Below are 26,059 nucleotides of genomic sequence, written 5' to 3' on the forward strand. Positions count from 1 at the left end.
TATTTAAGTGAGGAAAAAATTCAAAGAAAAGCAAATAAAAGATGTTCGAAACTTTGAGTTCTGTTTTAACAAACACACTTATGCACACGGAAGGCACGTTTACACTTAAGTTATGGGGGGGGTGAAATGTCTGTGCGTCGCTGTAATCACGGGGGTGAAGTTCTGAATGGCTGCAGAGTTTGGGGGTGACACAACTGCCCGGTGCAGAGGTGTTTGGCAACAAGTTTACATCTAGGACTTTGAGGCGATTGGGGCAGGGCTTTTTATTATAGAAAAATGAACGGAGAAAGCAATAAGGGCGAGGATTAAAAAAAATGAAGTGTCCTGTTGGAGGGCTGGTGTGGTGTGTGAAATGAAGAAAATTGCAAAATTTATAGTACCAATACGAGTTTGAGAGAAGTTGCAGAGACTTGGTGGGAAGATTGTCATCAGAAAACACGGGTCATCTATGTCCAGCTGCTGGCTAAAAGTACACTGCTTTTCATGGTTTGCTTTGCCCTTCCTTCCTTCCTTCCTTCCTCCCTTCCTCCCTCCCTCCCTCCCTCCCTTCCTTCCTTTTCTGACACACTTTAAGAGAGAATCTAAAACAGGTTTCCAGAATGTTTGAAGTCTTTCAAGGATCCCACTGGATCCCACAGAACACCTGGTCCCCATCGACTCTTCCTTGGGTCAGTTTAAGCACTCTCAAACCTTTTCTCGTTGCTTCAGGCCCTCTTCCATCCATCCTCTTCCTGCCCACCCCTCCTGATCTGTAGCAAGCCAGCTCGCTCGCCTCAGGTCTTTCTTCCCAGCGTAACTGTTTAATTGGAAGACTTGCTTTGCATTTTCTATGAGCTGTGCTTCTGGGGAGGATCTTCCATTCCCTCCAATGAAGGCGAATCCCTCCCGACCCTTGCGAAGGTAGCCAGCCCTCAGATTCCAGAGGTGTAGCACCACTACTGGTAGGTGTTAAGTGGAGGCAAGGTGTAGCAGGTGGGGCTCAGGCAGAAGTGGACTTCGCTGCTCCATCTCTCCAGCTGGCCCGCATGGGTGCGGGATGCTGAGGTCTCCACATTGGGCCAGCTTACAGCGTTCTGCTGGCAGGATCCTGGGGAAGCCCGGCTGTGCTGTGTGAGTGAGGTCGTCGGCTGTCTGACTCCCTCGAGGCTGGCTTCGCTGTGATTTCGTTGAGAAGATGTCAAAGGTGTGAAGGAAAGAAGAAGGAGGCACCCATCGTGTGTAACGGAAGCCTATGCAGATTTCCTCCACGGTGGAAGGGCCACACTCAAGTGAAATCTCAAACGCACCTTTCAAACATGGGATCAAGGAGAGGCTTAAAAAAAAAAAGTAAAATTGGAAAACTTATGCATATTTCTTCCTGCTTACCTATTCTCTCCCCCCTTTACTTTCCTATGCTTATATGGAAAACCTTTAATTGTTCTTATCCAGTGTGGCAAATTTCCATGAAAGAGTTTGCATCTGAAGCTTTAGTCAAAACAGTATTTTGCAAAGTGACAATGTGTTGAGTATTTTCACAGATGAGGCAAAAAGCAGGCTCTCAGGCTCTGCCCCAGGTTAATACACAGAAGAGGTACAGGCTCCACTGTAGGTAGGCACACAGAACATGCACACTTATCACATGACCACTGTCTATTAAAATATTGCAATACCTAAGCACTATTGCAAAAACAAAAGTTGCTTATGCTCCCTATAATTAAATCTAATTTGTTAATTGTCTCTCCTCTTGCAATGTTGTTTTCATCTTAAGAGGTGACACGTTATTATTTTGTCTGCTTAATGATATTATTTACAAATTAATACTGTATATTTTACATTAATGGAACATATAATTAGGTGTTTGAATTAATTTGTATCATTTCTTCAGATAAAACCAAAAGCCTGTCTGCAAGATTGACTTGACAAGGGGGGTTGAATTGTTGGTTCTGACTTCACCAACATGGTTTATTGAAGATACCTGGCTCTAGATTCACAGAAGACAGTTTTGCATAGGTGTGCTTGACATTTTCTTTACAATGCATTTATTTTCCCAGATCTTTCACACAAAATAGGTATTCAGATATTAGGGCTTTCATTTTCTGTCTTCTTTCATTCCTTTCCCCCACAAAGTTCCTCCCCCTCCCTTGCCATCTCTCCCCTTTCCTTTGGCTCCTTCCCCACCCCCCAACTTTTGTTTTAGGGCCTTTGGGTTAAATTCAGCATGATCTTGCATCTTTAATGCTGTGACAAGTGACCGCTAATTGGTTCTCACCAGAGCAAAGATATTACCATACTAATATTATTATTGGTAAGAAGAGGTAATTGATAACACCACCTGCCACTCTGGGGCAATCACAATGATAAATGCTTCCATCAACAGGAAATCTGTGCTTGGTGTACCACAGCCCAACGCAAACAGCATGTCAAGTGCCAATTATAGAGACATTGCTTTCCTGTTGGGGGGGGAGGCGGCGTACTACAAAACATGTAGTCAAAAACTATATGTGTGTGTGTTAAACTGGTTTATCTGAGCTTCTGTTCTTCCACTTGGAGTTAACTACTTAAATCGGTGTGTAGCCCTACCCACAACAGCTTCAGCTCAGCCACTGCTCTGTCTGCTTTTTGCCTTCAAAGTCATTGAGATTAATTTGCTTAGATACTTTTAATAGGAGGGAGCCATGCGCTTCGTATGTAAATCCACTTTGCTCCCTTGCTGCCCGAGCTGCTTATTCACTCCAGGATACTAAACAGCCTCAGAGTGGGCATCCTGGTGAGGCATTCCCTGGCTCTCTCTCTCTCTCTCTCTCTCTCTCTCTCTCTCTCTCTCTCTCTCTCTCTCTCTCTCTCTCATAGCACACAGTCATCCTCTGCATGCCTGGGGCTACAAATGTCGAGGAAGCCTTTCTCCTTTGACCACCAAACTTTGAATCTGGGCTGCACATAGTTGGGAAGGAGTGCTTTAGCATATATGATTATATAAATAATTCCAGGACTGAAAACTTTGACTCTCCTGCCTGTGGGGAGGCTCAAGTGATTATTATTAGCTTGCATTAATAGATGCAGGCCTCAAAAGGCGAAATCAGCTATTGATAATTGCAAGAAGTATACGGCAGCTACTGTATCGATCGGCTGGCCCCTTATTCCCCTGGTATGGGAGAGATAAGAAGACTCACTCTTTAGTGCAATATAATTTCTTTTGACCTATCTGCTTGCTACAGACTTATGATGAATAGCCGGAGTGGCTAAAGTCCTTTATCACGAAAGTTACCCCTTGATATAATATTGATTCTTTATAACTAGCTCCAAACACAAAAATCAAACTGTCCTCTTGACCATCATCATCATCAATATCATCACAAAGCCTTCGGAATAAAGATCAGCTGCAGCCCGAAAATGCTTTCTGTAATCTCCTTGGCTAATCTTTATTTGCTGATGATGAAAAGGAAAAAAAGGGGGTGGGTGGGTGGGTGGGAGGAATGTCATTTGGACGAACACTGTATTTATACTCTTACACGTCTTAGGTCAAGGCAGGCCTGTTTCTACGGGGGAGTGCTACGTGGCAGGCTGATGTAAGCAGGCCTGCTAGGCCTGGCAGCGGAGCTGTCCTCTGGAGCCCCAGGTCTGCGGAGACCAAAGGGGCTCAAGGGTTCCCCACTGGCTGTTTTGCATTGGAGATAGGACTGGCCCAGAGGCTCTGCATCAGTGGCAAAGAGTCCTCTTCCTGGGTGCTCTGGTCAGCCCGTAAGCCCTGGCGCCCGAGAGGAGGGGGGGGGGGGCTCGCCGGGTGGGCTGGCCAGCACTGAGGGGCCGGCTGCCCAGAGGCGACTTCAAAGGCTGCCCCTGCAATTCGTGTGCATTTCCCTCAATTAAGGGCATTTCCTGTACTCTCTGCTCCTCTGCACGCCCTTCCCCCTTCCCCTGCACTAGCCTGGCCAACTGGAGTCCGGGGACCAGAGATCTGTAGTCGGTTCCCCCAGGAGCATGCTTGAGGACGTGTGTACACGCGTGGACGCCAGAGGAGGCTCATCAAAGGTCTATCGAGGCCGAGGTTCAGGCACATCTGGGAGATGTGTTAGGTGGAGGACAGAAGGCGTGCCTTCTGGAGCTTTCTGGGCCCCAGAGCCCATGCTTATCGGCTTCACTTCTGGCTGTCTTTATGGCCCCCCACGAGCAAAGTTCTGAAGAGTCCCCATCCTCCCCATCTAACACAATGCTGACTTCGATCTCTTCCCACCCGCATTTTCTGCAACCTTCAGATGTCACGGGCCAAACTGGTGGAGGTTGGGGAGATGAAATTGATGTTAAGAATGTTGAGGCTGGTAGGGCCAAGGCCAGGGGACCACCCCCTGCAGTTTCCTAATTAGCATGGCGGCAATAGAGGCTAGGAGGGCACTTAGGGCCCTTCTGCTGTCTGTTCCTCAGTAGACCAGGAGGACGAAGTCTCTCACTCTGCCGCCTCCGCCTCCCACAGAGGTCCTGAGTTCCCGCGCCGGTCCCTGGGAGCACAGATCATAATTTCTGACACTCCCACGTGGGCGGCGAGGGTAGGTGGTTTCAGTTCCCAGACAGTTGTCAGGATCGCACGCCCCTCTCTATACCCTTTGAGCCCAGGAGCCTTTGCTCCTGCTCTGTTACAGTTCTTTAGAGGTCGCTGGGTCCTGCAGGACTCCACCACTTGGGGGCCAATCTCCCACCGCTGCTGCAACACAGCTAGGAGTGACACACACAGCCAAGAGCCTGGCGACTGCACAGGGCTTCTGAGGCCCTTTGGAGAGGCCAGGGCTGATTCCCCTGTCGGTAAGGGATACAGTTAGGCTTTACACAAGAAACAGAACACTCTTCAAAGAAGTTCAAAGAAGATTTAGAAAGCAGGAACAGTTACCCTGAAGTAATGCTTTGCATGGTTCTTGCCTTTCTCGTTGTCATAGATGTCACTTGTTTGGTGTCAAGCTCTAAAGTTCAGAGATGCAATTCTGCAGAAGTGGGGGGGGGGGAGAGGGAGGCCAGGCCTACCCCCTACAAGACAGCTAGTTCTGTGTGGGGTTCCTGCTCTCATTCCAGGGTGACATAGTGCTGGATTTTGATGGAGACAGCCCTGTGGAAGGCCAGGCAAGGCCAGGCCAGGTTAAGACTGTGGTCCTGTTAGTTCGAATCTGCTCAGTCTCTGGGAATAATACATGGCCTCAAGGCAGAGGTAGCATCAAGACCTGAGCAAAATGAGTTGGATCTGACTATTAAAGTGGATCAAGGAATTTCTCTCCAACCAGAGGAACTAAGTTTAGAAAAACAAACAACAAAACAACCACAAAACGAGCCTTGTTCAGAATTAAAGTGCCAGCACCCAGGTAGAGGTAACAGGATCCCCACTAGCACCGACTGTGTCTCCATGTCCTTCAGCATGTTGGCCACTGCAGAGATGCTTGGCCAAGTGCATTCTGCACTCTGAAGCATAGGTGCTTGACTCATCAGGACTTTTCTGTTTAAAATAAACTGTAAAGCCCGGGAGGTAGCTCAGTGCTGGGACACCTGCTTATTATGAATGAGTTCCCCTCCTCAGAAAAAGGGAGAATGATGAGACAGGGTTCTCTATGAGGGGAGGAGGGATGAGTGCAAGCCACATGAAAGGACAGCAATGTCCATTTCAAAGTCCCGCTATAACACCCGCTGGCACTGTAAACTTCAGAAAGCTGCGCTCCTCCTACTGCTGACAGAGTTTACCATGCATCTTCAGAAGCAAGGAAGTTTCCAGTGTCCCTCAGTGAGCCACTGAAGGGTGGTAGTTTTGTTTTATCATAGATGCCTTACCAAGAAAGGACAACTCCATTCTTTAGCTCAGTGGCCTCGCATTACTAGCATGTGGCCTTGTCTTAAGGGAAGGCAGCTTGGGGGATGGGGAGGGGAGGGGAGGGGCTCTGGATGTGAAGGGGGAAGGGGTCCTGAGAGTATTCCTGCCACCGTGGCTGGCGGCCAAGAGGCAGAGCCACAAGAGGAAGCGCAGAAGACACATCGGAGAAGGGGACTCTGGGGAACAGCAGAGTGTAACAGGCACTCACCTCCCTGACGGTGTGGCTATTCTTTCTCTGGACAATTGAGACAGGGTGCATTTTATTCTATAGAAAGGTTTGCTCAGAGGATCTCATTTCCTGCCCTCGCTGCCCTGGCCTTGCTCTACCATTTGGGCCAGTCACTCCCCTATGCCTAGTCACTTCTCCTTTGAACATCTGACTGACCTGAAACAGTCTGTTTTCATCCTTAAACAAGTTTTAACCCAGTGCTTCCTTTCGTCTCATTGCTTCTTTTTTACTTTTTAAAAAGAATTATTTTTATCTGTATGAGCATTTGCTTACATATATGTACGTGTGCCATGTGTGTGCCTGGTGCCCACAGAATCCATATGACGGTGTCTGATATCCTGGAACTGGAGTTAGGGATGTTGTGAGCAGCCACCTGTGTGATAGGAACGGACCTGGATCTTCTGGAGAAGCCGTGCATGAGTTTAGCTGCTAGCCCAGTCCGCCAGCCTCCTGCTTTCTTCTTCTTTTGAGAAAGTATCTTATCATATACCCCAGAAACCCACATTTCCCTGAGTCTGGCATGCCTCGCGTGGACCTCTTGACACTTTTCTTCTGAGGAAGCATTCCAAGCTGGCATCTACTTTACTCTACGGCTTCGTCTGTTCTTCTCTCTTCTCTTTATTGTTGGAGATCATAAATATAGTTAAAATTATTATTTTTTGATAATCTTTCACATTAAAAAAAACTGTCATGAAATTGTCCTTAAATTGATCTCTAATACAGACACATCTGTGTTGCTATCTTTTTTTTGTTTTTGTTTTTGTTTTGTTTTGTTTGTTTGTTTGTTTTTGTTGTTGTTTTTTGAGACAGGGTTTCTCTGAGTAGTCTTGGCTGTTCTGGACTCGCTTTGTAGATCAGACTGGCCTCAAACTCACTTCAATCCACCTGCCTCTGCCTCCGGAGTGCTGGGATTAAAGGTGTGTGCCACCACACCCGGCTCCTGTGTTGCTGTCTTTATTTCTGTTCCAGCTCTGCCAGTCTCTCTCTGTGTCTCTGCCTCATGCCATAGGCACCTGATGCTGCTACAGTGAGCAAAACTGCAAGCTGGCATGTCTGCCTATCATGTTATTTTTCTGGGTCTCGTTTGTTTCATTAACTCAGGTCTTACTATTCATGCTCCAGGGGGCTACTTTAAGGGGGTTACATTTTCTGCTTTCATTCTTACAGGATGTTGCAAGGAACCTTTAGGAAAGGGGAAAGTGACTCACTGAGTCATATTACACAGGGAGGCGGACTGGCTGCAGGAGATGGCATGTCTGTCCCTCAGCTAGATTTGAGGTGCTTGCCTGGATATTAGAAACTTTTTTGTATTTTTCTTTCCATTTTTTTTTTCTTTCTTTGTACTGGGTTGCAACCCAGGGCCTTGTGCAAGGCATACCTGCAGGATTCAATTTCTTGGTGCTTAGTCACAGAAGAGAAAAAACGATGGCATAAACATGATGTGTATGTGGCCCTAGCATGTGGCAAGCGACAGAGTCCTGGTGCACACCTAGCCTTGTCCCGTGTTGGCACGGTGTCTCACAAGATGGGAGACTGCCCAGTGGGACAAGTGCTCAGCACAGTGTACAGAGCTGGATGGACCAGCTCAACATTTTCTCAGCTGGGTTTCTCTACTGACTGAATAACTCCGAGAAGAACCCTGCCTGGAAGTTAGGGACACCTGGGTAGCATTACAACACTTCCTTCAATTCTTCCCCATATGACCACACCCTACTCTGAAGTCCACATGGATCTTTGTGAGCTTTGAGGTTTGTGCCAACATGGAAATGGCCGTCCACGGCTGTCATAGACATCTGGGTTTTCAGACTTCACATGGGCAGGCTGGAAAACAGCAGTGCACTGTGGGAAATCTCCATGCTGTGGTGCTGCGGGGTGGGCCTGAGGAAACCTTCAGCATGCACTTGTTTTTCTCTAATGCCTCTGGACAGCCTCTCACTCAGGGTGAGACAAGATGGCAGCACTCATATCGACCTTCTGCTTCCTGCCAGGAAGGGAAGACGCTGCCTCTCCTTAGACACGTGGACATGTCTGGCTTTTTGATTGTCAACATCTGCCTGGATATCACAAGGCTGAGGTATTTGCTGTTATAAGAGTGTCTTTGCCACAGTGTTGATCAAAATCAGGGAATTAGCCAAGCATTTTGTGTCTGTTTATAGAGAAGCTACAACCGGAGGAAAGAGACATGTCAGCTGCTTTGCAGAAACGAAGTGGAGGCTTCTCTCTGTAATGTCTCCTTTGCCGTTGTGCCCATCTCAATGTGTCTTTATCAATGGACCATTTGAACATATATTTAAAATATACTTTATCCAGAAACTAATATTTCTTATGTTCCAATATAGTTGTTAAATTACGGGTGTTCACAAGAAATGAGGGCAACACACACACACACACACACACACACACACACAGAGACACAGATAGACATATATATCATGTTTTTAAAAGGAGTAACTTTACACATAAATACATGACAACTCTACAAATTTAGTGTCATTAAAAATGGCAGAGAGTGGAAATATGCATTTGTAAGGGGCTGAAGAGATCTTGGTGTGGTATTTCTGGGTACAGTGTTTAATATAAATTATTCACATGTTGAGATGAAGCTTAGAGGATGATCTATATGTCTTGAGACATAGAGTGACATGATCTATATGTCTTGAGACATAGAGTGACACTCAGATCACTACTGAACCCTGTAGTGGGTCGGGCTAAGAGTCCCGGGTAGTAGAGAAACACTGTGCAACCTGGCCACCATGGGAAGGAAATGTGTCTGCTGTTGGCTCTCCTGGGCTGTTCACATGCGTGTCCAAGTATGAAAGGCCCTGGCATTTCCTACTGTGAAAGAATCAGGTCGGCATGGCTGAAGCTCCTTGCTGTGAAGAAGGTTTATAGGTAGGCAACCTGGCTGTTGTCATACGCGTGTAGTGGTAGGAGTGTGTACAGGCACTGCACTGTGGCAACAAGAAGATTGGACTCTGTGGAGAATACAGCTCCTGGAGTGTCCCGTGTCTGGAGACCACTGCTGTGCCACCTCCACAGGACCTAGGGCAGCCTCGTCACTCTGGATGGGGAGGGGGTGGGTCACTGCTTCTGAGGGCAGCAGTGCTATGCTTTGGGATGGTTGCAGGACAGGAATTGGGCCTGGAAGGAAATGGGGTTATCTGCTGGGATCGAGGGCTCTGGGTAAGGGGTGCTTAGTCCAAGCACTTTTGAAGAGATAAGAGGTCAGTGGACTTCAAGAAGATAGGCAGAGAGCGGGAGCTGGGGACGGGGAGGAGGGGCTGTGGAGAATGTGAAAGAAAAAGGGGCTCTCATCTGCCTGTGGGAAGAGTCAGCTGGCTCCTGGGGCTCCCTGGAGCAGGGGCCAGGTTGTAATGTAGCCTGAGGTTGGGTGTAGGGGTGACTTATGTGTTAGCAGGGCAGCGGGGTAATATTATTAAAAGATAACTCCATTTCAAAAGACAAGCCCTTTGATTAGCTGGCTAACCTACAGTGACAGCAAACACCATGACCTTGCCAAGACAAAGGAGTGTGTGTAGAAGCACATGTGAGTGTGAGCATATTGTGAGTGTGTGTGTGGCTGTGTATCAGAATATGAGAGTGTGTGAGAGTCTGTGGGTTTTTGGGGGGAGTACTCGTGGGAGTATGACCCTCAGTATGTGTGAGAGATTGTGTGTGAGTGAGTGTGTGTAGGAGGGGGTGAATATGAGCACATGAACATGTATGAATGTGTATGTGTGAGTACATGTGCACATATGTGACTGAGCACGAGTATAGTGTGTACCCATGAGGGTGTGAGGGGATAGACGTGAGAGCGTGTGTGACTGAGTACGTGTGTGAGCCTGTATGTGTGGAATGTGTGAGCATACCTGTGTGTGTGTATGGGGTACTATCAAGGTGGCAGAGTGGCTGAGACCTCACTACCTGAGGCCAGGCAGTCACTAGAATGGAGAAAGAGCTCCACTCTGTCCTGCAGCGTCACTGAGAGCACTCTGCCCTCCTAGGCAACACAACTCTGAACAGAACTACTCCCCTTGGGCATTTGACTCCCTAACAATGGAGCACTCTGAGAGGAAGCTGTGCCTGCTCATTAGCTGGCCTTGAGGAGTGGGGGCTGCTCGCTGAAGGAGGCTGCTGGGTCGGTGTTTGTGGGACCTTTGCTTAGCTTTCCGTTTGGAGTGAGTTGTATACAACCGTGAGCGTTAGCTGTTATCCTTTCGCGTGAAACTTTCATCTATTGCAGTGCAAAGGGGCCGTATTGAGTCAGGAGGGAATGTCTGCACATTTTCGGTTCTTTAATCTTTTTCCGATAGGGAAAAGCAGGATGTGTGTACTATGTGAGTAGGGTCCTGTGTTCTATAAACCAGGTGCTGCTGGTATAAATGAGGCCCACAACCCTCTTAACTATCTTCTGCTCACTGTGTTTCTGTGGTTGGTTGTCCTGAGAGAAAACAGATCAGTGTGGAGGAGTGAACAGTCAAGGTGTTTGTTTCCACTGCATGTGAGTGCTGTTGAAGTTTTGAGGTTTTGGGTTTTGTTTTGTTTTTTGTTTTTTGTTTTTTGTTTTTTGTTTTTTGTTTTTTGTTTTTGTTTTTGGTATGGCTTCAGCAAAGCGCCTGCATAGGTGAATAACACCGCAGCAAAAACGCCTTTTCCATGAGCCTGGGACACAGCCTATATTCCCTGTACCAATGAATGACATTTGAAAAAGAAACGACTAAAGGATTTTCCTGCAGGATTGCCATACAAGAAACACTTCTTCCTGAGGCCGGGGAGGTGTGGGAGAGGGTTCTCAGTTCCAGTATAGATGGAGGTGGGTGGCATACCCAACCCATGCCATGATCTGTGCACGTGTAGAGGTCAGAGGACAGCCTGCAGGAGTGGGTTTTCTGATCCCAGGACGGAACTCAGGCTGTCAGTCTTGGCAGCAAATGCTTTTACTGGATGAGCTCTCTTGTCCACCCTACAGAGTGTTAATGTGATTTTTGCTGTTGTTGTTGTCAAGGTCCAGCAATTTAAAACCATGTTTTATTGCTGGTCTAGGTTCTGTGTCTGCCTGTTTATATTTAACCTTCAGCGTCATTTTTTTCTGATTTAAAAATGAGATTTGTTCTGTTTAACTTTTTCTAACCTACGCTGATCTTGGTTAAACATACACCACTTACACTTGGTGCTGCAGGCAAGTGTTTTAGCCTATGGGAACAACTCTCCCTCCATTGAGAGCCATCCTTGGGGGACCTTTAGTTATTGGGCAACACCCAGAAATTGCAGCCTATGAGCAAAGGCCATAGCCAGACCCAGCCAGCCAGCTGCTATAAAAAGCAACAGGTGGTTCAAGGAAAGCCCCCAAGACTCTCTCTCTCTCTCTCTCTCTCTCTCTCTCTCTCTCTTTCTCTCTCTCTCTCGCTCCTCTCTCTCTCTCTCTCTCTCTTCTCTCAATCTCTCTCTTCTCCTCCTCTCTCTCTCCTTCTTCTCTCCTCTCGGGTCTTCTCCTCTCTCTCTCTCCCTCCCTCCCCTCTCTCTCTCTCTGAGCTGAGTCTTGCACTGTAGCCTATGCTGGCTTGGAACTCATGCCGTAACATAGGCTAGCATCAAATTCATGGCACTCCTTCTGTCTCAGCCCCACTCTGGGATGGTTGGAAATGTTTCTAAATATTTGTGTATAAGAGGGGCAGGAAACAAAGAAAGGATGAACGAATTATTAAAAGCCGAACAATGGGCGTGGATGAAAATGGACGGGTACCCAATAAAATTAAATTAATTATTTTAGCCGATCCAACTGCACTTAAAGTAACGTATTTGAATAGTATTTGAAAAGGAGGCCAATTTGTCATGTTTTTGTGAAAAGCAAATTTCATTACCAGTATTTTCCATAGAGTTTAGACTCTTCTAATTCACTTTTTGGTCTTTGAGCTTTTGAAAGGCATGTAATTAGCCGTTACCCAAGGGAAGACACCAGATGAGGCAGGTGGATGAAGGATTGCTAACTGACAGGTACCCTGGGCCTACCTCAATCTCAACTTTTTTTTTTTTTTTTTTTTTTTTTTTAGTGCTTTATTTGAACTCTTTTTTTTTTATTTTTTTTTTATTATTTTATTCTTGTTACATCTCAATGTTTATCCCATCCCTTGTATCCTCCCATTCCTCCCCCCCCATTTTCCCATTATTCCCCTCCCCTATGACTGTTCCTGAGGGGGATTATGTCCCCCTATATATTCTCATAGGGTATCAAGTCTCTTCTTGGCTACTTGCTGTCCTTCCTCTGAGTGCCACCAGGTCTCCCCCTGCAGGGGACATGGTCAAATGTGGGGCACCAGAGTATGTGAGAAAGTCGTATCACACTCTCCACTCAACTGTGGAGAATATTCTGACCATTGGCTAGATCTGGGAAGGGGTTTAAAGTTTACCTCCTGTATTGTCCTTGGCTGGTGCCTTAGTTTGAGCGGGACCCCTGGGCCCAAATCTGCCTATCATATTGTTCTACTTGTAGATTTCTAGGACCCTCTGGATCCTTTTATTTTGCTGTTCTCCCATGCGTCTCTCATTTAGAGTCCCAATAGGATGCCTTCCCCTCTGTCCCAGTTTCCTGGTAAGTGAAGGCTTTCGTGGGACATGCCCCTTGGGCTAGTATGCAGATATAAGTGAGTATATACCATTTGATTCTTTCTGCTTCTGGGTTAACTCACTCATTATGATCATTTCTAGCTCAATCCATTTATCCACAAATTTCGGGAATTCCTTGTTTTTAATAGCTGAGTAGTATTCCATAGTGTATATGTACCACAGTTTCTTTATCCACTCTTCTACTGAGGGACACTTAGGCTGTTTCCATGTTCTGGCTATTATGAATAAGGCTGCTATGAACATGGTTGAGCAAATTTTCTTGTTGTGTGCTGGAGCATCTTCTGGGTATATTCCAAGGAGTGAAATAGCTGGGTCTTGAGGAAGCCCTATTCCCATTTTTCTGAGATAGCACCAGATAGATTTCCAAAGTGGCTGTACTAGTTTGCATTCCCATCAGCAATGAAGGAGTGTTCCTCTCTCCCCACATCCTCGCCAGCATGTGGTGTCGCTTGAATTTTTGATCTTAGCCATTCTGATGGGTGTAAGATGGAATCTCAGAGTTGTTTTGATTTGCATTTGCTTCTCAGTGTAGTGTCATGCTGTAGTTTCTTCAAAATGGAGACTGCCTGTGCGTGCAAAGACAAGTGGAGGTGTAAGGAAAGTGCTGAGGACTGAGGCACACACCGTGCACATCAGGGCTCATGGTGTTGCAGTTTCCACATCGATGATGTAATTCATTCATTCTTTCTATTTGTCCTGCCACACATACTCTGTAATTGATTGTGTGTGTGTGTGTGCATGTGCGCATACACACGAGTGTTCCAGACGTCAACCTTGGGTGTCATTCCTCAGACACTGTTCACTTTGGGGTTTGAGACAGGGGCTCTCGTTGGCTGGCCATCACATCCTAGAGATGCGCATGACTTTATCTTCCCCGTGTTAAGGATTACTCTCTATTTGGGTTCAGAGTATGAGAATCAGGTTCTCAAGCCCCTATGGAAAGTGTTTTTACCAAGATGTCATCATAGACCTTCTGGCTTTCCTTTTTAAAATTTGATTTTGGGTGAAAAATGTAATAATGCATTAGAATACAGTATAGAATATGAAATACATACAATGTACATTTTTTAAATGTAGAAACCTGCTTTCTGGATTCTCTCTGCATCTCTGTGTTTAGTCAAAAAACTGAGCTGTTACGGAAACTTGTATTTGGGTAATTACTTTAAAAATAATTGGAGCGATTACTAATTCCTGGGCCCTGTGCTAGGCCCTTACAGGTAGATCTCCTCTCCATTGTTAACCGTTAATTGTGCCCACTGTACTTTGCACCATTCTAATCCATGCTGCTTGCTGAGAACTGTCATTATAATTCATATTGGAATTAGCTGGAATTGTTTTCCTCTTGGTCACGTGATGCTTGAATTTTGCAAGGACTTTATAAACACAAACATATTAACTACTCTTTACTCTATGTTAGATGCACGTTTTAGTTATATCAACGCAGAGACATAATTTGGTTGCTATTATTTTGTCACAATGCACCAATTTCAAAGAGAATTAAAATAATATCACATGGTGATTTTTTTTTAAATTCCAGTGAATCTTAAATGTATTTTTACTAAGAATCAGCCCAGGAATTTCTTAAGCCTGCATTTTGTATCTCTGCTACTTGTACTGTCCGTTTAGACTTTTCCTGAATTTTCTCTCATTTTCTCCCCTCAGTCTCCACATACAATTTTTAGGATGTTAATCAATGGTCCTGTATGTAAGTTAAAATGAAATGTTAGTGGATTTTTGATGCACCTTGCTGTGTTTATGGGAGAGAGAGAACAGAGGGCATCTTGGCGTGCTTTCCTCTAGGCTTGCTCAGCAGTCTGAGTCAACTGGCAGTGGGCAGGTTGCCACACCTTCCTTTCAGTGAGTGCTGGGGGCTGCAGGCCAGGGTGGCCGGAAGCCTTGGCGAAGGGCCTGGGGGCCTAAATACCTGGGGTTCCCATTGAGTTATTCTAGAATCATCCCAGAGAGCATAGTAAGCTCAGAGGGAGCTCAGGCCGTTGCCTGTGCCAGGGAGCTGGGAGCTGTGACCACGTCTCACCCAGGTGCCCCAGCTGAAGGGGCATGGGCTGATTTCCCTTCTTTGTGTACCTCACAAAACACTTTCTTTGGGGGGGGAAAGAAACTGTGTAAATCCTGAAAGAAAGACACTGTTTATGCAAGAGAGCACTTTACTTTCTGGAAACTTGGCTCCCTCAGTACTGCTCACACATAATTGAGGTGCCCAGCACTGGCATTGGCCCTGTCTTCCTAGCTGTCTGTGCAGGGTGAGGGCAACCCCCCATAGTTCTTAGGGTCAGTGGTGAAAGAAACAGTGTCCTTCATTATGTAAAAAAGATAAATGGCAGTGGAGCAGATTCACAAGACAGTTAGGGTCTAGATATGGCAGGTGTGTCCAGAGGTGCCAGGTGTTCTAACACTTGTCTGCACACAATCAGGTGCTTCCATGGAGGCTCATCATCCTCTGCGTGAATTACAAGCCCTGGTGTCCAAGTGCCAATCAGTTCTGCATCAATAGCAGCATGCATGCAAGCATCTCCTTGGGTTGTGTCCTTTGCTCTCCAGGTGAGGACTTTGGAGCCAAGGGCTGTTCCAGGTGAGGATGTCAGAGCCAAGGTCTGTTTGAGTTTCTAGCATCTCAGATGCACAACTCAGTGCTAGATTCAGGGCCGGACATTTTCTAACAGCTCTAACTGAGTTTAAGTGTCCATATACACACGATAACTATGTGTCCATATACACATGATAACTGTGGCCCCATTGAATCTACTGCTTGCTATGTGTCATCAAGAGAGACATGGCCATCTCCTGGAGTTGACTGAAGGGTCTAGGGTTCGGCCTTCCCTGTGCGGGGTCCAGAATGCTCAGTCCAGCCAGTCATTTGCTCACACTTCCCTCTCACCACTCTAATTCAAGGGAGCCACCGGCAAACCCCCATGTAATTTTTTAAATTGAAGAAATCACAAGTTTTTTCAAGGGAGAGCTGCAGTTCAGTTTTGACCTGGGAATGTTTACTGAATTAGAAGGAACTCTTGCATTGTGTGGCCCGACAAAGCCACCTGGGTTTACATTGATCTTAAGTGCCATTCCTTGTTCATGCTCAGTATTCGTCTTTTAAATTCAATATAAAATCAAATATGATCTTTTACCATGGCCCCTGGGGTGTCTCAGCTGAACTCAGTCATCATGAGCAGAAATCCATTCTGCAGAGGTCTTTGGAAGAACTTCTTATGGCTTAGGGTGGGGGTGTGGAAGGCTGTTCATCTTTCTCATCCACACTGTCTCTGAACACTGCACTGTTATCCCTTTAGGGTTTTTTTCCTGAGGATTTTGGCCTCACACTGGAAGGGAGCAAGTAAAGCAAGAAGCCCAGCATCTTTCCTAGGTCCTCCCAAGTCCTTGTCTTCACTGTGTCTATTATGGCCCATTTGTCGTTACTTGGAAAGCATTGCATTGGGTAGACTGCCCTCTGGGGCATTCGCCACAATGAAGACTCATGACATTACAGGCATGTCTTCATTGCTCTGTAATAATACCCCTCACACACACACTGGGCATGTCTCCTGTGCACAGGTGTGATGGGGATAATTGTCCATTTTGACAGCATAGCCATAAAACCTGAGCAGAGTATGTGGTCCTTCGGACAGTCTGCAGCCTTGGTGTGCTACTGGTGACAGCAGGAGTAGTTATGCTCTAAGCTCGTGTTAAGATATCCTTGACCAGTGACTTGACCCCACACCTATCCTGAGGATACAGGGAAGGGTGAGCTTGGTACCTACAAGCTCAAAGGCACTCCATGGAAATTCCATTGTAGGGCGAGTTAAACCTAAGATGGGTTTGTGTCTTGAAGTGATCTGTGTGTCTGTGTTGCAAATATGCTTCCACCAGAACAGGTTGTCTTCCTGCCTTGTTTCTTGCGCTGTGATGCAGAGTAGGGTGGATCCACAGGAGGAAAGTGAGCATGCTTCTGCATCCTAGTGGGCTGCAACCGGATGACCGAGAAAGCAGCAACTCCTGATGGTCCCTAACAAGTAAGGGAATGTGTGGGCCCAATGTGCATGGTATCAGGGCCACCACCAAGAAGGAAAGACATGTCTCACCTAATTTTCACCTAACTTTTGGCCACATTTAGCTTTAAATATTAAAGTTATTTTGTAAACATTTAAAAAAGAACATTCCATGTGCCAGCAGTTGCCAGCACTGGTTGAAGAATAGGTTTTACCCTTCTGACTTAGCTGAATTCCCATTTCATGGACACTTGGCCTTCAACCTGAGACAGTTGGAACACACACGGAAAAGCTATGGTGTAGGAAGTTGGGGATGCCATGCATCAGATGAAGTTGTGTGGCCTCCAGCACCATGTCTGATGAGGAAGAGTGACAAGAAAAGCCCTAGATCCTGCTTGTCCCTCCTGTATTGCTGTGCTCCAGCCAAGATGGTGGCGGTCACGCTCTGCAAGCGAAGCAGGTGGGCATGAGGAGGGGCGTAGAGAGGGTGGCACCTATGACAAATTGTCTGAAGGGCTGCTTCTCAGGTGACATCCTGGGGACCTTGTTTGGCAGGCCTGGGTTGAGATGTGTGTGTGCATGTGCGTGTGTGTGATATGTACTTGCTCACTTGGGTGTGTGCAGTTAGGTGTACATGTATGTGTGTGGGTCAGAGGCCAATATTAAGTGTCCTTTTAAATTATTCTCCACTGTATAATTTGAGACAGGGTCTCTCATTGAACCCGACACCCAATTTGTACACGGGTCCTGGAGAACTCACCTTAGGTCTTTGCGTTGAGTGGCAGGCACTTTACTGACTGAGCCCTTCTCTCTATCCCTGTGGAGCAAAATATTTGAAGCACTGAAGCTCATGCATTTTCTCATGTTTGCAGTGGTTTCTCTTCCTGTTTACCGGTGTGTTCATTATTCATGAAGACTTTTCCTTTTGGAAGAACACTGTCACCAGAGGACACTTTGACTTGGGCCCTTCCTCAGGACATTGGGCTGTAGGCTCTCTTGAGCTCCCCTGCTGGGTACAGGGCATGACTACACCATCTTGCCCTTGGCCTTTTCATAGAGGGGACACCATTCTGCAACTCTTGCTCAGCGTTGTGGCCTGTTGAGTTGGCAGGACTGAGTGGCAACCCTCCGTTGGGGCAGCCCCGCCACTGTCATAGTAGACCTCTCTCTGGAGTAGACCAGCATTATGGAGAGCAGACACCCATGTTATAATTCTCAGTGAAGACCATTTTCATGGAGAGCTGCTGTCACTCAGTTTCTGACTCTTGGACACCCCTTCAGAGACTTCTGTCCAGGGTCAGAACACAGGTGGTACACACTCTCATGATGGTGAGACAGCACTGGAATTGAGTCAGTCCTCTTTGTGGTAAGGCCTGAAGCATACAAGGATGGTGGCAAGAGGCAGGGAGTATGTGCAGGATGGCTTGTGAGAAGCGATGTCTGGTCACATCAGTTTAGATGTCCTGGACTTAGTCAGTTTCTTTCCAGCTCTGTCTTCAGGGGCCATGCAGCATGAGAACTGTAGAGAAAAGCTGCTGTGCCTTGGGCCTACTCTCCCAAGTGGGTCTTCTGTTAGGCCCACTTTGCCTCCCAGCTCTCACCTACCTTGATATTTATTTGTCACAACCCTGAACTATGGTGGCAAAATCTTGGAACAAATGTGTGCTTCTGGTCTTTGTCCCATGCCGAGTGAGAAGTTTAGGAGAAAAGCACTAGATGTGACTGCAGAAATTTCAGCAATGAGAGTTTCTTGTATGCAAGGCATGACAATGAATGATGCTGAGCCTCACAGCCAGGCGTAGCTAACAGCGATTTATTTTAGAAGGCGTTGCTTTGGGGTCAAGAACACACAAAAACTGAGGGACTGGCCAGAGGCCCACTGAAGAAGGCCCCTACCTTCCCACTGTCCTTACCATCACTCTGAGAGCAGTACCAACCAGTGCAGAGTCATTTGAGCTTGTTTGGTTTCATGATTTGGCCTCATACAATAAGGGATGGAAAGGGTTTTTATAGGTGAGACTGGGTTTAGTGCTTTTCCTATAAAATAATTTCCACAAATTTAGCTTCAGGCTCTCCTTCCCTGTCTGATATAGGAGACCTGACTTAGAATTCATTTTTTGGAACATCTATAAAATGCACAATCTTGTGGCCACCAACCTCTGCCTCTGTTGTTCATGTCATGGAGCTGCCTGCCTTTCCAGAACCATCTATCTGTTCCCTCCTGCCTTTCATTTCATCTCTTTATTCCCTCCCTCCTTCCTCCCTCCCTTCCTTTGTCTCTTCCTCCTTCCCTCCTTCCTTCCTTCCTCTCTCCCTTCCTTCCTTCTTTCCTTTCTTCCTTCCCTCTTTCCCTCTCTTTTCCTTCGTTCCCCTGTTTCCTTGAATCCACTACGAATGAGAACTGGTCAATAGTAATGTAAAATAAACACTATATCCGAGATTAGCGCGTTTATATATGTTTCTTAATTTTTCCTTTCCCAAAGTACAGTTTTTAAAAAGTTTCAATTTTTACAAAATATTTATTTATTTATGTATACAGTGCTCTGCCTGCTTATACCCCTGAAGGCCAGAAGAAGGCATGAGATCACATTATAGATGGTTGTGAGCCACCATGTGGATGCTGGGAATTGAACTCAGGACCTTTGGAAGAACAGTCAGTGCTCTTAACCACTGAGCCATCTCTCCAACCCAAAAGTTTCAATTTTTAAAATAGAATAATTTAAATAAATAGATAAATAATGGAGCAGTCTACTTTTGTTCTTTAAAAAGTGGTCATCTCTCCCAACCCCACTGCTAAGATTCCCCCAGAGTCCAGGATAGCCCTGGTGTCTGAGGGTTCTGTTCTGACAGGGCAGCGTGTCTGTAATGGAGGTGGTGGTCATCAGGAGTGAGGTGAGGTAAAGTGCGAGCTGTGAGTGCTGGCATTCTGTGAGTGCAGAGGAGGATGGGCATGAGAAAATGCCTCGGGGAATCTGGAAGGAGGCTTCCTGTGGAAACTCCGTACACCAAGGGCCGGGGTAATGGCCAGTTGGTAAAATGCCTGTCATGTAATCATGAAGACCTGAGTTTAGACCCCTAATACCCGCGTGAAACCCAGGTGTGGACGCATACATGTGTAATCCTAGAACTGGAGTGAGAAGAGACAGGTGGGTCTTCAGAGCCCCTAGGCTAGTCAGTCTAGCCAAATGTGAGATCTGGGTTCCGTGAGAGACCCTGTCTCAAAACTAATGTGTAGATCCGTAGAGGAGGACGCCTGACGTTCATCTCTGGCCTCCATGGGTATACGTGAAACACACACACACACACACACACACAGATCCCCTCACAGAGAGGGAGCAAAGAAGATCACATTTGTCTTTTGTTTGCGTGTCTGAAAGAAACGGTAACTGAGAAGACACTGGCATTTGGTATAACAGAAGTAAACCTAGTGTCTCACGATGCCGCGAACTGAATGAGAAGAAAATAAAACGCGAGGAACATTTAGACTTGAAACAACTTGTAAGTGCTTGCATCTTGTTACCACTCCAGCAAGAATCCAGAAGAGGAGCCATTGTCACCTTCCCCCTCCCCCCCCACTGTGGGGGAGGGGAAAGTGCCAACATCTCTGCTAGTCAGCCCCCCTCTCTTCCTGGAATGGCCCAAGTTGATCATCTACAAGTTGTTTATACAAAGTCGTGTGGGTTCCTCGGCATCCAACCCTGGTCTATGTCTATAGACGCTGTCTGTCCTCATAGCCAGCAGGGACATTTGCACCAAGAGAGAAGATTAAATAATTGTCACACGCTGTTCCGGGTTTTGCTTCAACTCTTTTGTGAAAGAAGAAAAGTCCCCTGCAACAATGTCATTAATGTGATAAAAAGAAATACTTGTTAATAACTAGATAATTTTAAGAACTTAGGCTCATCCATCTGCTAATCTGAGCTGTGATTAAGGAGCTAATACTAGCAGCCATTATTCCTAATGACAAGACCAAGCAGGCTTAACGTACAAGCCATAGTGAGGAGGCGGTGAAGGATATCAGCAATCGCAGCCACGATTGAGGAATTGGCCCGTCCTCCACACAACAAAAGTGATACAAAAGAATTACACCCTCACTAAAGGCTATTTCCTCGTATAATCACACAAAATGATTTTTCTTAAATATGATAATAAATCACAGCAAAAAATCAATGTGGCAGGGCCCAACTGCTATGGCCTGATAACGCATCAATCAATATTTAGTATTTAGATTTTAATTAATACACAGCCCTGCAGAGGCTTTTTAGGAGAGAAATATTTCCTCAGATAAAAAAATCCGGCATGGTTAGCATGCACAAGTTGTTGCTCATATCTGTCATTGATCAATCTGCTGGAGTCGTGATTAAAAACCCTTGAAAATATCAGACAAGAGGAAGAAACAGATTGGGCCAAAAAGAGACTGTCGTGGCTGTGTGCTGGGAGGGAGGGTGCAGAGCGGCCATAGCCTTCCAGCCGAGTTGCTGGTTCCAGCAGGCCCATGGGGGACTTGGTGGCAGGTGGAAACAGACTGTGCTCTTTGCAGCTGGATGGGCACCCGAAGATGGTGGCTGAGTGTTTCTAGTTACAGCTGCCACATTCCCTTGCCTTGTGGGTTGTAGTTTGGGATGAAATTCTCTCTTGATGGGAAGAACATGTTTAGAAATGATTTGTGTGTGTGTGTGTGTGTGTGTGTGTGTACATTGATCTCAGGAATCATTTTATTTTCTGCTAATCCCCTTGACATGGGGATGACGCGGGCTACTAAATCTGAAACTATAAATAGATGACTGGGGACTTCCCTCTCCAGATCTCTGAATGGGAGGGATCTGTTACCCATCTTCTGCTCACAGACTGTTTCCTCCCAGCTGGGCAACGGCCAGCAGCCTGCACTGCCCCTAAATGTCTTGCCTCCTACAGTTGTCCTGTGAACCACAAGTTTACAAACAGGCCTGCGAGGGAACAGATGCTCTCTTGGTGTCTCCATTCTGACATTTGCCAGGCATTTTTGTCACATAGGGAAGTTTCCCCCTTTCTCTCCCTTTACCCAAACCAATCAGAAACAGGCAGGAAAGATGGAGTATTTGTGCTTGGAGACTTTTGGGGAAACAGAGAAAGTGTCTTGCCTCCGGGGTGATGGAAAGTAGGCAGGCCTGAGTGTTTGGGTCCCTCGCTTTCCTGGCTTGTCCCCTCTTTGTTTACTCTCCAGCTGTCACCTCTTCTCCCTTTGTATGCCAGCCATGTGTGGCCTCCTTGGAAGTGTTAATTCAGCATGCCTGTCGCTCTAGCCAGCTAATCAAGTCTTCAGGCAACACCAGGTTGAGTCTTGCAAGATGAGCTGGCTGGCTGTGTCTCCAGGCATCAGGGTGGAGCTTGCTGGCCATATGGGTCAGGAATCCTCTTTTTCCAGATTTCACATCTCATGGGTTTTGAATCTGGGGCCAGCTGGTGTCAACAAGAAGACACATCAACAGCATACAGAGAGGTTCCTCGTCAAGTCGAAAGGCAGGAGCAGAAGTATCTTGGAACGTCTACCTTAAAGGGAGATGCTGAGAAATCTTGGTTTCTGGGATATCCATGTGCACTGTTATTCACGAAGATGTCAGCTGAAGGTTTTTGTAAGATGGAAGCTCCAAGATTGGCCATGTAACTTGTTTCCAGTGGAGACACTGGGCGCTAGAGTCAGGGCATATAGTATGGACAGGCAAATGCGAGGCAAAGATATGAGGTATGAGGGGACTTGTGGCTTTTGGGGATCCTAGATACTAGCCTGAGCTTCAGTTCAGTTCTGACAGTCACTGTCTTCTTGGGAATTTCCGTGAGCTCAGGCTGCAGCCAATGATATGAAGGGATGAACAGATAAGATTGAGACTGTCACCCAATGGAGGCCATAGGGGATGTGGATCCTCAGGCACCGTCTAGCTTGCTTGCCTGGTCATGTTCTAAGTGGAAAGTTCTAGGCTGGGGAGTCTGACTGAAACAGTAGATGCCGTGGAGGAGAACTCCCATCCCACATGGAATCCGAAGCTGATACAGTCCTGAATTTTGATGTAATAATTCTATATCTCTATTTTATCCTAAGGAAACAATCAAGTGAGCAAAGGTTCCATATCAAGATGTCCCTGTGGCAGAGTAATGATAGAACCAGTCCTCAGCATGCTGCAACCAGGACTGAACGGATGAAGGAATTCCATGAACTGTTGCTAAGGTGAGCCTGCTCAGACTACTAAGTGATGTGGTCATGGCCTCCGTGCTGGGCATGCTGGCTCACGACTGCGATCTTAGCATGCTGGAGGTGGATGAAGGATGACGGCTAGTCTTGGCTACATGGTGAGTTCCACAAGATCCTGCCTCTAGACAAAAACATCTGAAATAATAATAAGATTTTTTAGCTACATTTTTCTGGGCATACCATAATCTTTTATTTAAAGGGAGGGAGACTTATCTTTGCAGGTTGTGGTTAGAGTTGGTTCTCTAAGGCCCTGAGTCTTGCAATAGTGTTCTGAGCTAGCTCTGGGCTAGCTTGTTCTTTCTATTTATCTATCTATCTATCTATCTATCTATCTATCTATCTATCTATTTATCTATCTATCTATTTATCATCTATCTATGTCTGTCTATTTCTGTCTACCTGTCATCTATGTCTGTCTGTCTGTCCGTCTGTATCTATCTATCTATCTATCTATCTATCTATCTATCTATGTATGTATCTCTCTATCTATCTGTCTATGTCTGTCTGTCTGTATCTATCTATATATCTATCAATCATCTATCATCTATCTATCTATTATCTATCTATCTATCATCTGTCTATCAATCTATCTATCTATCTATCTCTATGACCTATCATCATTATTATTAAATAGTAGTAGTAGCTTTGAGAAGAGGTCTGTCTATATAGGCCTGAGTACCCTTGAACTCACTATATATCCTAGACTGGCCTCAAGCAAGAAGTGCAGGGATTATAGGCACACCCCACCATGCTTGGCTTTTTAAAGGGGCAAAATTGTAGCCCCTGCCTGGGAAGATGAGATGGTGATCCTTGGCGGCCATCTCCTCATTTCCTGCCAGATGCCCCTAAATCTTTCATGCTGACTTGGAACATTTAGCAGTGTTCTCTTATTGGTGTCAAATTGTCACCATAGCGTGCCCTCTCCCTAAGACTTTTAGGCTCTGGTCTCCTCTAGTCCTGTAAACCAGTAGATGGACATTTCTCGAGCTGAAGATTTTGTTTCATTCAGAGGGTTAACCCTGATGAGAGTTGTCTTCAGCTCATCAGTAAGTAGCTGTAGACTGGACCTCTCCATCTCAAATGGGCTTTCTTTTCCTTAAGTGCCCGAGACAGTGCTAAATGAGAGGGTGATTGGAAACCAGGGTCTTGAGATACCTGCATGTCAGAGTGGAAGCAGTGACCTTTTGCTTGATTTAAAGGGAGATTTTTATTTTACTTTTGCGATACTCAGATTAAAATAATACACATGCAATTGCAACGAGACTTTTTCTCTCAGTGTAAAACGGGGGAGAGATACTCTCTCCTGATCAAGAAGCGGCAGCTTCCTGCTGAACCCTTCAGCACCTATGTTTGTCAGCCTTCCTCCCATGGCCCCATTGTCTAAGCCAGGAAGGTGTGTGATGATGTCATCAGCTGGCGACATCTGCAGGAGTTCTGTGTCATGGATCCTGTCCCCATGCCTCATCTTCATTGATGTGGAACAGACTTGGGGCAGACGCAATCAGAGTCACAATCAAGAATTTCGAGTGGTCACAGGGAAATGGAGTCTGGATTCACGGAGTCTTGGGACCGAGGCATGGCACTCAGTGACACTCATAGCATTGTGCATATGGATCGTGCGAGTGCCGGTGGATTGAGCTGTTTATGTTGTGGTCTCTCTGTGACAAAAGCAAGCTCACAACTGTAAACAGCTTGGGAGGAAAGGACCGATAAGCACTTGCTGAGGCCACACCTTCCAGCTTTGCAGAGGTTGCAGGTGAACTGCTGCTGCAGCAGGCTGGGCGTGGGGGGCGATGCCGAACTGCTGGTTATGCCTTTAGTGTGGGTACATCTAGGGGACATGCTCCGCCCTTTTCTTATCCGTCTTGGGGGAATCTGTTCTTCTCCTACTTAGTAAGAGCTGTGAAGGTAGACAAGGCAGGTTGGACCCGAGACAGGACAGAGCTGTGATGGTCAAACTCGTCTAATAGGTGAAAAGGGCCCAGTGCACACAGCTGGTCTTGTTGTCCCTGTTCAGGCTGAAGAGATGGTTGCCTGTGGTGTCAAGGCCACTTGAAGGTGACAAAGCCCTGTGTTACCTGAGCATTTCTGGAAGCCAACGTTCTACTGTGTAATCTGGGGTTTTGAGGGGAGATGTGAATAGAAATAAGACAGGGCTGGAGACCACTGCATAACTGACGAGGATGTCCAGGACAGAAGCCTGGAACCATGGCAATGACAGAGACCTCTCAAAATGATGCCCATTAAGAAAGGGCAGAGACGGGCTGGAGAGATGGCTCAGTGGTTAAGAGCACCGCCTGCTCTTCCAAAGGTCCTGAGTTCAATTCCCAGCAACCACGTGGTGGCTCACAACCATCTATAATGTGATCTGATGCCCTCTTCTGCCCTGCAGGTGTTCATACAAGCAAAACACTGTATACATAGTAAGAAAGGGCAGAGACACGGGTGTGGCCACAGCCTTCAAGAGGAGACATTATGGTGACAGAGGAGCCTTTGTGGCAAAACACGGGTCAGTGTGAACAGCTGCTTCTTTTAGCTATGAGTGGGCCCAGCTCTGTTACCTGTCTGGACTTTGTCTTTTTAAAAGGGTATCAATGACCCGAAGAAACTGAGAAGAAAAAAAGGCATTTATTAGGCAATCAAGGGTGCTTCATAGTAGGAATAATTTTAAGTGGACAGCGATGATATGATTTTGTTATAAAGGAGACATTTTCAGTTGGGATTTGCTCTGAGAAGATATGGTGTGTTATAGGAACACTCGTGACACATGCCTGTCCTGTGTCCCTGGCAAATGTCGAGGTTAGGGGGTGGATATGTGGACTTCATCGTCTTAATCTATCTACCTTGATTCATGTTTAAAAATCTTCAGAATAAGATGTGTGTGTGTGTGTGTGTGTGTGTGTGTGTGTGTGTGTGTGTGTGTGTGTTTAAGGCTCACTGTTACCCACAGTGACAGCCATGATCTTGATCGGGGTGAGGATACACATTTCCCATTTCTCTGCACACACATCTGAGTCTGAAAGCAACCAGGTTCCTCAAGAAGAGCGTGTAATACCCCTTTCCTCTGCAACTTTTCTGAGTGTCTTTCCACCGTTCTTCAGCCTGTGGTCAGACCACTTCGATACTTTGACTTCCATGAATTTACCTAATGAAAGACT

Source organism: Acomys russatus, chromosome 20 (assembly GCF_903995435.1).
Source record: "Acomys russatus chromosome 20, mAcoRus1.1, whole genome shotgun sequence".
In the NCBI taxonomy this organism is placed as follows: domain Eukaryota; kingdom Metazoa; phylum Chordata; class Mammalia; order Rodentia; family Muridae; genus Acomys; species Acomys russatus.